We start from the raw sequence: 12,695 nt of genomic DNA on the forward strand, positions 1-12,695 counted from the left end.
GGCATCTCTGATCACAACTCTGGTGCTGCATGGGCCACCATTCTGGTTCATGGTTCTTAGTTATGTATGAGCTTGACCTTGTTCTCAATCTGAAAGGTGTGTTGAGTGAAATGCTGGTCTGGTGATAACTGAGCTACAGTTTGGTCTCTTAAGACTGGGAAATCTAGAAAATCCTCAGCAGTTTGCTAGGGCAGAAGAGTTGTGAGTTTTAATGTTTCAGTTCATCTGTTTAAAGTGGTTTGTTGACTTTATCCAGATATTCTCAGTGGTTGGTTGTTACCTTTGATAGGGAGTTGAAAGGTTATATTACCCAGAGAACTGATGCCATAGTATCTGGGGTGTGATGCACTGAGCTTCAGAGACAGCAGCAAGACTTGATTCTAATCACCATGATTAACCCGCATGTTTTCTCTGTATTAAAAAGCCCTGATTGTGTCCTGCTTGTACCTTGGCCACTTTGGAGAACAAGAGTCACTTTTATCTACAACTGTGTCGTGGGAAGGAAAAAGGTAAAGATATTATTATCAAAAACAATGTTTTTAAAAAGTCCTGCTATTTTGGTGCTGCTGAATTTTAAGTTTCTGTATTTCATATACATTTTACTTGAAGTAAAACTAATGTGATGTGGTACAGAATTCCAGGATGTAAGAGTCAGTGTAGATGGCTCTACCATGTACTAATGAGGGGAGGTCAGTTTTTAAAGAAATGAAGATAAAGGAAAATGCAAGGAAGAGACTCTACCGTTTTTACCAAATGGAGTAGACATACTTTCCCTCATCTTCCTACTAAGTACAATTTAAAATTCTGGACATTATATGTAAAACAAGCATAATATGCTGAAAGTAGATAGAAAAAGGTAGACCAGCCAGGGACCTCAGGACCTGAGGAAGAATGCAGTGGTGATACGGGCTAAACCGTGTTGCCTTAAAATTTATGTTGAAGTCTTAACCCATAGGACCTCAGAATGTAACTATAGAGATTAGGCCTCTGAAGGTGATTACGGTAGAATAAGGTCTTTAGGGTGAGCCCTAATCCAGTCTGAATGGTGTCCTTGTAAGAAGAGAAAATTTAGACACCAGAGATATGCATGCACAGAGAGAAGGCCATGTGAGAACACAGCAAGAAAGCAGCCATCTCAGCCCACGAGAGAGGCCTTTGGAGAAACCAAACCTGTCTACACCTATTGATCTTGGACTTCTAGCATCCAGAACTGTGAGAAAAATGAATTTCTGTTGTTTAAGCCACCCAGTCTCTGGTATTTTGTCACGGCTCTCCTAGCAAACTAATACAAGTAGTGAGTTCCCTGGGTTTTCTTATTGCCTTCTATATGCCAGCCTTGGAGCTGGATAAGTTATTAACCAAAGAGTGCCAACAGACACAGTCAAAAACCCCAACAGAAACCGATTCACTGCTGCCAGCATACCAGGGAAAGGGCAACCTAGTAAAAAGGAAAACTTTTAAACAGAAATGGCTCTACTGTAGCCAAACACCACATGAAAAGCACTACAGCCCCTCCCCATCCCTTCCAGCAAAGACCAAGTGGGGCCTGGAGCTCCGCCCTCACCTAACTTTAAGAAGATGCCTCAACCTGCCCCTACCCCCACTCTTTGCTCTGGTGCTGTCAGCAAAGGCCTGTAGGGGCTTGGGACTAGAAGGCCTGAGCTGAGATTTGCATCTCCACTGGGTAGTAATGACCCCAACCCCATGGCATCAACTGCCTAGTGGAGAGTCAGGGCTTTCAGCACTTTCAATAATCAGCAATAATAAGGCAACCTCAGTGAAGGCCACATGGGGAGCAGTAACAAGCTCCCCACCCCTGACAGCCTGAGTGTTACCAGTGGAGGCCTGGAGGGAAACCTGGGTTTCCACCTGCTACCTGGCAGTAAAAAGGCAGGTTCCCCACTTCACTCCCTGGAGCAGTCAGAGTAGGCCTGCTAAAATTCAAGATTTAAATCAGACCCAGAGTCTTACAGCACTCAGAACTGATGAGGTTTAAATAAAAAATTATTCACCACACCAGAAACCAAGAAGATCTCAAGGTAAATTAGAAAAGATAATCAACAGATACCAGCACCAAGATCACACAGACCTTAGAATTATCAGACAAATTAAGTTTTAAAACAGTCATTATAAAAATGCTTCAATTAGCAATTATAAACATGGTTGAAACATGAATAGAAAATTTCAGCAAAGAGAAGATACGAAGAACTAAATGGAAATTTTAGAACTGAAAAAGTAACAGATAAAAAGCTCTGTGGATAAGTTCAACAGCAGAGTGGAGAGAACAGAAGATAGAACAATCAAAATTACCCGGTCTAAATAACAAATAGAAAACAGACTGACAAAAATGAACAGAGCCTTGGAGATATGTGGAACAAAGCATCTGTCATGTCATTGGGGTCATAGAAAGAAGAAAGAGGATGGAGTTGAAGAAAATTTAAGGAAGAAGGGCTGACAATTTCCCAAATTTGACAAAAAAAAAAAAAAAAAAAAAAAAATCAAAATGCTGAGTAACCACCAAAGAAGATAAACCCAAAGAAATACATGCCAAGATTTATCATGGTTAAACTGAAAATTAAAGGCAAAGACATGGTCCCTTAGGCTGCCAGAGCAGAATGACACCTTACCCCTAGGGCCAAAGCAATTAGAGTGGTAGCAGGTTTCTCAGTGGAAACCACCGAGGCCAGAAATAAGTGACACAAGTGCTGAAAGAAAACTGTTAATTCAGAATTCTATATCCAGCAAAAATGTCCTTCAAGAATGAAGTGGAAATCAAGACATTCTCAGATGAAGGAAAATTATGAGAAATGTAAATAAGCAGACTTCTAACGACAGTTAACAGGAAACAAAGGAATCTTGTGGCATCAAGCAGGAAGAAAGAACATAGAATGAAAATATCAATAAATGCAATAGGCTTTCCTTTTCCTTGTAAGTTTTCTAAATTATGTTTGAAGTTTGAAGCAAAAATTGTAACATTCTCATGTGACTGTCTATGTAGAGGAAATAGTCAACTATATTATACATATCAGAAGGTAAAGGGAGGTAACATTTCTACCCTTCACCCAAATGGGCAAAAGTTGACACTAGTAGATTTTTGGTAAGTTTAATGTAATACCTAGAGCAACCAGCAAAAAAAGCTGTACAAAGAAATGTACTCAAATGCACAAATAAAATAGAATGCCAAAAAAAAAAAAAAAAAAAAAAGTACAACCTGCAGGAGGGCAGGGAAGAGAAAATGAAAATATAAAACAAAGTAAAACGGGAGATTTAAACTTTAACATAACAATAATTGCATTAAATGTAAATGGTCTCAGCACCAATTAAGAGATTGGCAGAGTATATTTTTAAATGGCCCAACTATATGCTGTCTATGAGAAACTTCAGTGAAAACAATATATGTGGGTTGAAAGTAAAAGGATAAAAAAATATATACTATGCGAAAATCAGAGGAAAGCAGGAGTGACTACATTAATATTAGATAAATTTCTGAGCAAAAAGAAAAAAAATTGCCAAGGTCAGAGAGGAATATGACATTATAATAAAAGGATCAGTCCAACCAAAAGACCCCAGCAATCATAAAGGTGCATGCAACAAGTAACACAGCTGCAAAATATGTGAGGCAAAAACTGGTAGACCTTAGAAGAGAAATAGGTAACCCAAAATTATAGTTGGAGAGTTAAGCACCATTCTCAACAATTTATAGGGTAACTAGACAGGAAATCAGCAAAGATATTGAACTCAATATCCACCAACAGGATCTAATTTGCATTTATAGGACACTCCACAGAACAGTAGCAGAATACACCTTCTTTTCAAGTGCCCACTGAACATATACCAAGGTAGACTATATCCTGGTCATAAAACAAACTTCAACACATTTAAAAGAACTGGAATAAAACTGAGAGACCACAATGGGGTCAAACTAGAAATCAGTGACAGAAAAATAAGAGGAAAATCTCCCAACACTTGGAAACAGTGCAACGCACTTCTGAATAAGCCATGAGCCAAAGAGGGAGTCTCAATAATAATAATTGTTGAAAATATATTGAACTGAATAAAAATGTCAAAATTTGTGAGATGCAGCTAAAGTTGTGCTGAGAAAAAAATTTGTAGCACTAAAATTCTAATATCAGTAGAGGAAAAAGAAATCTCAATAATTTGAGCTTGTACTTCAAGAAATTTAAATGAAGAGCCAGGTAAGCCCAAAGCAAGCAGAAGGAAGGACATAGTAAGTGCAGAAATCAGTATTGAAAACAAAAAGCAATAGAGAATATCAGTGAAACAAATTACTGGCTCCTTAAATAATAAAAGCCACAAACCTCTAATAAGACTGACAAAACAGAAAACTCCATTAATGGGAATGAAACAAGGGATGTCACTTAATAGACATTGAAAGGATAACTAGGGAATACTAGCTACAACTCTACGTACATAAATTTGAAAACTCAGATGAAATGGGCAAATTCCTAGGAAACGTATCCTAGGAAATTCTCAGTATGAAATTTGTAATTTGAATAGCTTATTTAATGATTTAACTCATAGTTTAAAATCTGAAGAAAAAAAGAACTCCAGGCCCTGAAAGATTGACTGGAGAATTCTGCCAAACATTTAAAGAATTCACACCAATCCTATACAATCTCTCCCAGAAACTAGAAGAGAAAGGAACATTACCCAACTCTTTGTATAAAGCCAATATTACCCTGATACTAAAACCAAAGAGCACAAGAGAATACAGACCAGTATTCCAAATTCGTACAGATGCAAAAAGTTTTAATAAAATGTTAGCAAATTGAATACAGGAGTATATAAAAGGAATTATTACCAAGTGGGGGTTATTCCAGGGATGCAAGGACTAGCTCAATATTTGAAAATCTTTATATAATCCATCATTTTAATAGGCTAAAGAAAAAAATCTCATGATCATAGCAAATAATGCTGAAAAATCACCTGTATTATGGTCTCTGCTTTATGCCTGTTGTCTATCTGACAAAGCTTGAATCTGAAAGATTAGGTTTAAATAAAGGGAGGAAAACTTAAAAGGCATTGAAAAGGACTAAGGAATCAGTAATAATCACTAAAAGTGGAATTTTGTTCATTAAGTGTTAAATGAAAGTTTGTCATTGAAAATGAAAATATATGTGGGTAAAGGTGATAACACCTATTTTCCCCCTTTGAAAGGTGATAGGTTGCAGTGATGTAATATGCAAATGTGAGGCAGAAATGGTGATATGGTGTTTCTTCACTACTTCCCAGAACAACTGTGTCTGAGCACGCTGGGCAGCTGGAGAGGTTTCCCTGGACAGTTAACCACGCTCTTTATTCCCAAATTCATGATCAAATGGCAGGAGGCAAAATCCATCTGTTGTCAGTGCAGGAAGGACCCACTCAATGGGGTTCCTCTCTGCATTTGGGCTTCTTCGGTAATAGATGCTTACCATGTCCCAGTTTATTTTCACAAAATTTGTTTCTCAGCAAGGAGAGAAAGGGAACTCGAAATCAAAAAAGAGTAAGGTGAGAGAACCCAATTTAAAAACAACAGAAGCAGCAGCAAAGTGCCAAATCACATCAAAGGTACGACACATCATTTGCAGTGGAGTCTGACTCACACTTCATAGATGCTACATCTGCTGCTTGCGTGGGCTTCTTCTTGGTTCCATTTTAACCCTGATGGAGGTGCAATGACATAGTATTGTGCTTTTCTCTCTCCAGGTCATCTTAGGTGTGTTAGGCACAGGCAGAAAAAAAATGTACCTCACTGGAAAGACACAACTCTTTATAAATCCCAATTCCCAACTGTACTTAACCTGTTTCCCTGTTTGCTGCAGTAACGTGACAGGAGAAGCAGAGTAGATCAGGAAACTACTCGAAAAGCATCGGCCTGGTTTATAGGCAAGTCAGCTGCCTTCCCGGAGCCTTCGTTTACTTGTCTGTAGCCTGAAGGGGGCGGTGGATCGTACTGTATCTAGCCTTGCCACCACTCCTTATGTTTGTACACTAGTTTTATTTTAGTGAAAGTTTCAGAAGAATCGGGGACTAGATCTCTTCCTAAAGCCTCAGCAGGGATGGAGCAGTGAGTTGCTGTTGTACTTGAAAATCACCATTGGGTATCCCATAGTTTCAGACTTTAAGAAACTTTCATCTTCAAACGCAGGAATTTCTATAAACAGTTTTTACAACTGTTCACTCGCCCTGCTGGAAGCACTTAGCTTTGTGAAGCTCCCATTCCATTATCAGAATTCTGAGCAAAAATTGGCTTCGCTGAGCAGCCACTCATGGGGCCTGGTTGTGCCCTTGGGGCTCTCCAAGAACAAGACAAAGACTTTCCTCTTGACAGCCCTTCAAATGTTTGAAGACGAGCAGTCAGTCCAGTCCTTGGACTCTGCTCTTCTAGGCTTGACGTCCCCAGCATGGGTTCCCCGGGACTCAGTCTTCGCTTTAAAAAGATGGCGGTAGGGATAGCAATGCCTGTTCACACGCCGTCTTTCTGTCTTTAATCTGTGGCTCTTGGTCAGTATATTACAGTAGGGGTTTTTGTCCTCTGTTGAAGAATCAGCTTTATATAAAATGTCTGGTTTACAAAATGCTGGCGAGTAATTCTGATCCACAGAAGAAGACAGTGCTGCTTGTTAAAAATGGGCCCTTAGGGGAGCAGGTGATATGATTTGAAAAGCTCACGGCCAAGGGTCTCTGGCCAAGCTTAAATGAACTACTGCCGGGCACTATGGCTCACACCTGTGATCCCAGTACTTTGGAGGTTGAGGCAGGAGGATCACTTGAGACCAGGAGTTCAAGACCAGCCTGGTCAACATAGCGAGATCCTGTCTCTACAAACAAATAAATTATCTGGGCGTGGTGGCACACACCTGTAGTCTCAGCTGCTCAGGAGGCTGAGGTGGGAGGATGGCTGGAGCCCAGGAGTTGGAGCCAGCAGTGAACCATGATCGCACCACTGCACTTCAGCCTGTGTGACAGAATGAGACCCTGTCTCCAAAAACAAACAAGCTTCACACCTGACAGGACTGAAATCTCACCTGTAGTCACAGCGCACTCCTGTTCACAGGCAGCTAGCTGCAAGGGCAGTGGTTGAGTGGGAGAAACTGTTAGTTTGCTGTTGCCAAACCAAGTATAGGCTCAAGAAACTCCAGGCCCAAGAGGCATACTTTGGAGGGAGAAGGTGAGACCCTGCTGTGGTGGGGCATAAATAAGCTAACGGGTGGTGGAGACAAGGGAGAGGAATAATGTGGTGTGGGAAAGATGTCCACATCTGAGTCGTAATCCCTGCTCTGTTCCTAACTCACCTTGTATCCCAGGAGCTGACTGGCATTCAACCTCTCTGGCCATCATCTTCTTCATATGTAAAAATGAGACTAGATCCATATGTAAACATGAGACTAGATCCTTCCTTTGTGTAGTCAGGATCCATTCGACACATATTAAAGCTCACTTACTCTGACAGGCTGTATACTAGGCTCTGAAAGTTTTATAGTGAGCAGAAACAGGTGTGAGCTTTTCCTGGGGTTCACAGTCTAGCAGAGTTTGCTGAAGTGCAGAGCAAGGGAGATTGAAAACAGGAATATTAAGAGGTAGGGAGGGGGCCAGGTCTCATAAAACACATCAAGGGTTTTCATCTTTATCCTAAGAATAACTGGAAACTTTCACTCTGGATATATTACAAGAACTGGAATGGAAATCCCTTTAAATAGGGGGTCTCATGAGCTTGAATGGGAAAAAAAATGAACTTTTTTGTTTCTACTAACCCCTAACTCAAATTTAGCCTTTTCTTCAATGATAAATGTAGACAACAAACTGTGATGGAAATAGCTCTTAGCTGGCATTCTGCCACATATAGAAATCAGATATATTATCACATTATAGTTGTTACAATTGTCTCAAAATGTCATTTACTTTCACTACTTTGAAATTACAATAGCTGTAGACCTACCAGTAAGTCTTGTTACTTACAGCGTGAAGAAACACATTTACTACTATCTCGTAAATTTGTCTTTTAAAAGGTTGTAAACTTTTTCAATATAATTGATTTCCTTTGTAATCCTGTGTACTTGGTTTTATGCATTTACAAATGTTACTCTTAAAGATTTCCAGAGACAAAAAAGGTAAAGAATGTTTGGTTTGAAATAAATGACCAAATAGGAGTTCTGTCTCCAGCAGTATGACAAATTAATGTGAATAAACCCCTCAATGGGAACAAATGAAATGCTGGATGTGATTTTATATACACTTTCCTTAGATGATAAATAAAGAATCTGCAGAGTCCCAAAAAGAAGGGAAAACCAGCTATTGCATGAAAATGTCTGCAGAATCATGTAGAGCTTGAGAATCTTTGAAAGCTGCAAAGGGCTCAGGACAGGAGATAAAGTTTAGGTCAGATTACCCTGCATCAGACTGAGCTCCCAAAAGGCTCTACCTTGGTGTATGGGCCAATGAGAAATAAATCCATCACACAAAAGGGGGCAGTGAGGATGCTTTCCTTCAAATTTCAGTTTGGTGGGAGTGGACTGAGAACAGTAAGTACAAGGTGTCTCTATTTGGTCTGTAAATCCACAAGCACAGAATTTAAGGTGGTCCCAGTTTGGTAGACTCCATTGCACCCCAAGCCACTAGCAAAAGAAAATGTAAGTGCTGTCTGGAGGACTTCAACTTAACTCAGCTTTCAAGTGTGTCTTAAAAACAACATTCCGAAAAGAATAAGCAACTCATGGTTAGAAATTACATAAAATCAAGGAGACAGTCACTATGAGTGAGAAACCGTAGATGGTAGGCAGAAAGAGATTCACAAAGACCCCAGATACTGGAAATGACAAAAATATAAAAGTGTTTTATACATTTAAAGAAAGAAAAGAGAAACTTGAAAATCTAAACAGGGAACAAGAGATATAACCAAGCATATTTGAATAAGAAAGGAAAAATATAATTAAAATTTACATACTTGAATAAAACATTCCAGAAAGAACTACTAGAATGAGGGAGAGACACCATTCAAAGAAAAAAAATGGAGAATTTTCCAAATTGTTCGAAAGACACCAATCCTCAGATTAAGCCCAACAAACTTCAAACATATTAATATTTATAGGCATAGATGTGGATATAGACAACAAAGAAGAAAAGTGGGTATCAAAACAATTTAAGACGACAGTATCACCTACAGAGGAATGGCTATTAGATGAATAATGAAATTCTTAACATCGGCAATGGAAACCAGAGGCGGTAAAATAAATTCAAAGTATTGATTAAATAACCAAGAATTTTATGCCAAGTAAAACAAGGGAAAGTGCCAAATTTGAGAGTTTACCACCAAATGGCCCTCACTAAATAGATTCTGAAGGATATGATTCAAACTGAAGGAAAATGATCTCAGATGCATGGGCTGAGTTTTAAGGAGAAACAGTAGAGCTAAGATAATTATGTAACAATCTAAACAAACCACTGATTATGAAACAAAGATAATTTGCAGGGAAAATAAAGCAGACTAGATTTAAAATGTCAAGTGTCAGTCACATGTAAGTTGGAAGGGGGAATGCAAGGCCCATGTATTGTCCAGGAGAACACTATGGCTATTGAGTCCCTTTAACTTATTAATATGTATGAAATAAGGCAAACACCAATAGAATAGATCAGTGTATACCTTTAGTGGAAGTAGAGAAAAAAAGAGTCCAAATGAAGGAAGAGAGGGGAAAGGAGCAAGTAAAATGGAGCAGATCAAATGTTCAAAATGTGATGTTAAAAATAAAACCAAATCACTAATCACAATAAGCATAAGTGGACTAAATTCTCCAGTTAACATTTTGTTATATTTTAGAAACAAAACAAAATTCAGCTATGTGCTTATTACAACAGAAACACCTAAAGCACAGAAAGATTAAAAGTCAAACAGTGGAAAAGATAGACCAGGAAAATATTAACCCAAAGCAGGCAAGTATAGTCATATTAATATCAAAGGAGAATTCAGGCAAAAAGTATTACTCAAAATAAGGAAATTTCTTACATAATGATAATTCCACTTACTGGGAAAAGGTACTGATTCTAAATTTTTGTATGTATGTATATGAATAGTGTATAGCCTCATGATATACAAGGCCAGACTCACAAAATTAAAAGGAAAAAAATTTAAATCCATCATCATAGTAAAAGATTTTAACACACGTAGATCAAACAGACAAAAACAATCAGTAAGAAAGTAGAAAATGTGAACGTAAAACTATGGAGCTTGAATTAATGGGCTTTTACTGCATCTGACATTTGGAAAAGACACACTTCATTCAAGCACACATGGAACAGATGCTGGGATTGACACACCCCAAACATAAGGCACGACCAATACACTTCAAAGGATTGAGATCCGCCTGACCACATTTCTTACTGCAATGCAATTAAGTTGGAAAACAAAGCATGTAAGATAATTAGAAAAGTCCGCTCACTTGGAAATTTAGTAACACATCAATGTATGGGTCAAAGGAGAAATCGTAATTGAAATTAAAAGATTTCACCATGTAGTTTTTTACAACAGACACATGGGATACAATACTTGGAAGGAAACTTAGAGCATTAAGTGCTTGCCTTAAAAAAAAAAAAAAGAGAAGGCTCAAAATAGAGCTAAGATCTAATTGAATCAAAGACCCACAGAAGAAAAAGAAATTAAAAGGACAGAAACAAATGAAACAGAGAAACACACAAGAGATCAACAAAACAAAACACAAAAACTATGTATTTGAAAAGGCATGATTCATTTTTTTAAAAACACACAAATGGAATGAAAAAAAGAACATAAATGCAGATGCTACAGAGAAATGCAAGAGGGAATAAGAACTGCTCTCAACACACTTCAGATCTTTAATATAGTGGATGACTTCCTAGAAAGACAGAACTTAGCAAAACCAACTCAAGGAGAAACACAAAATCAGAATCATCCTTTACCTGTAAGAAAAATACAACCAACAGTCAAAATTTTTTCCATAAAGAAACCAAGTCGAAATGGCTCAATCTGAATGCTACTAAACATTCAGGAAACAACAATTTCATTCTCACCATTCTTACACAGACAATAGAAAACAAAACACTCTCAATTCATTTTATGAGGCCAATATAACCTTGATGCCCAAACTTCAAGAACACAACCAGACAGAGAACTACAGGCCAATTCAATCTCACTTTATGAACATGGATGCAAAAATTCTGAACAAATATTACCAAACCAGATCCAGCAATGAAAAATAAAAGATGATACATCATGATCAAGTTGGGTTTATTCCAGCAATTTGACTACTATTAGAATTGTTATTAATAAAATTCACCTTAGTAACAGATTTAAAAGGAAAACTTAATAAAGAAAAAATAGAATTAAACATCCATATAACATAGGACATTTAAAAAGTGTTAGCATATTTTTAGAAGGAAATTTTTTTAATTTGAAAAAGGACATCTAGAAAAAAAAATCTAGCAAGTATAGTTAAGGAGGAACATAGAAAGCAGTCCCTTTAAGATAAGGAATGAAGCAAAGATGTCCTCCATCACCCACTTCACTCCTCTTTAAGATCGCATTGGGATTTGAGCCAGCTCAGTATAGTCAAGAAAAATAAACAAAAGTGTTAAGGGTGGGAATGTAAAATGGTACGCTGCTGTAGAAAACAGCATGGAGGGTTCCTCAAATTTTTTTTTTTTTTTTTTGAGATGGAGTCTTGTTCTGTTACCCAGGCTGGATGCAGTGGCGCAATGTTGGCTCACTACAACCTCTGCCTCCTGAGTTCAAGCGATTCTCCTGCTTCAGCCTCCCTGGTAGCTGGGATTAGAGGCGCCCACCACCATGCCCAGCTAATTTTTGTATTTCAGTCCACTTCAGCCTCCCAAAGTGCTGGGATTAGAGGCATGAGCCACTGTGCCTGGCCTGGTTCCTCAAAAAATTAAACATAGAATGAATATATGATCCAGCAATTCCAAAGAGAATTGAAAGCAGGGACACAAAAAGATACTTGCACACCCGCGTTCATAGCAGCATTATTCACAAGAGCCAAGAGATAGAAGCAGCCCAAGTATCCATCGATGGGTGAATGGATAAGCAAAAGTGGCCTATCCATACAATGGAATATTATTCTGCCTTAAAAAGGAATGAAATTCTGACACATGCTGCAACATGGATGAAACTTGAGGTCATTAAGCTAAGTGAAATAAGCCAGACACAAAAAGACAAATATTGTATTACACTACTTATATGAAGTCCCTAGAGTGGACATTCATAGAGACTGAAAGTAGAATGGGGGTTGCCAGGGGTTGGGGGTAGAAATGGGGAGTTAGTTTTTAAAGGATACAGTATCAGTTTGGGAAGATAAAAAAGTTCCAGAGATGGACGGACGGTAGTGATGGTTGCACAATGTGAATATACTTAGCCACTGAATTGTACACCCGAAAATGCTTAAAAGGGTAACTTTCATGTATATTTTACTACAATTTTAATTTGTATGAATCCCCAAGAAGAAAAGAATGACCTTTGTTTATGATTGTCTGTAACACCGCTGCTCTGAATCCAGTGCTTCCTACTGGGCCTAGGGTTATTGATTACACAGGGTTTGTGAATGGGGGTGAGTTTCAGAGGCTATCTGCAAAATTGCATGTAATTTTTCTGAGGAAAAGAGCAAAAAGCTTTCAGACTGTCAGAGGAGTCTGTGACATACAAAAGTCTAAGA

The 12,695-nt window shown here is 38.2% G+C and overlaps 1 protein-coding gene across 4 annotated transcripts in view; it reads left to right on the forward strand.

The window, feature by feature from the left end:
- UXS1 (UDP-glucuronate decarboxylase 1) overlaps window positions 1–12,695 on the forward strand; it is a 118,774-nt gene that overhangs the window by 97,162 nt on the left and 8,917 nt on the right. The gene's annotated exons all lie outside the window — the stretch shown is intronic.

The sequence above is a fragment of the Pan paniscus genome, chromosome 12 (assembly GCF_029289425.2).
Source record: "Pan paniscus chromosome 12, NHGRI_mPanPan1-v2.0_pri, whole genome shotgun sequence".
NCBI classification, from domain to species: Eukaryota; Metazoa; Chordata; class Mammalia; order Primates; family Hominidae; genus Pan; species Pan paniscus.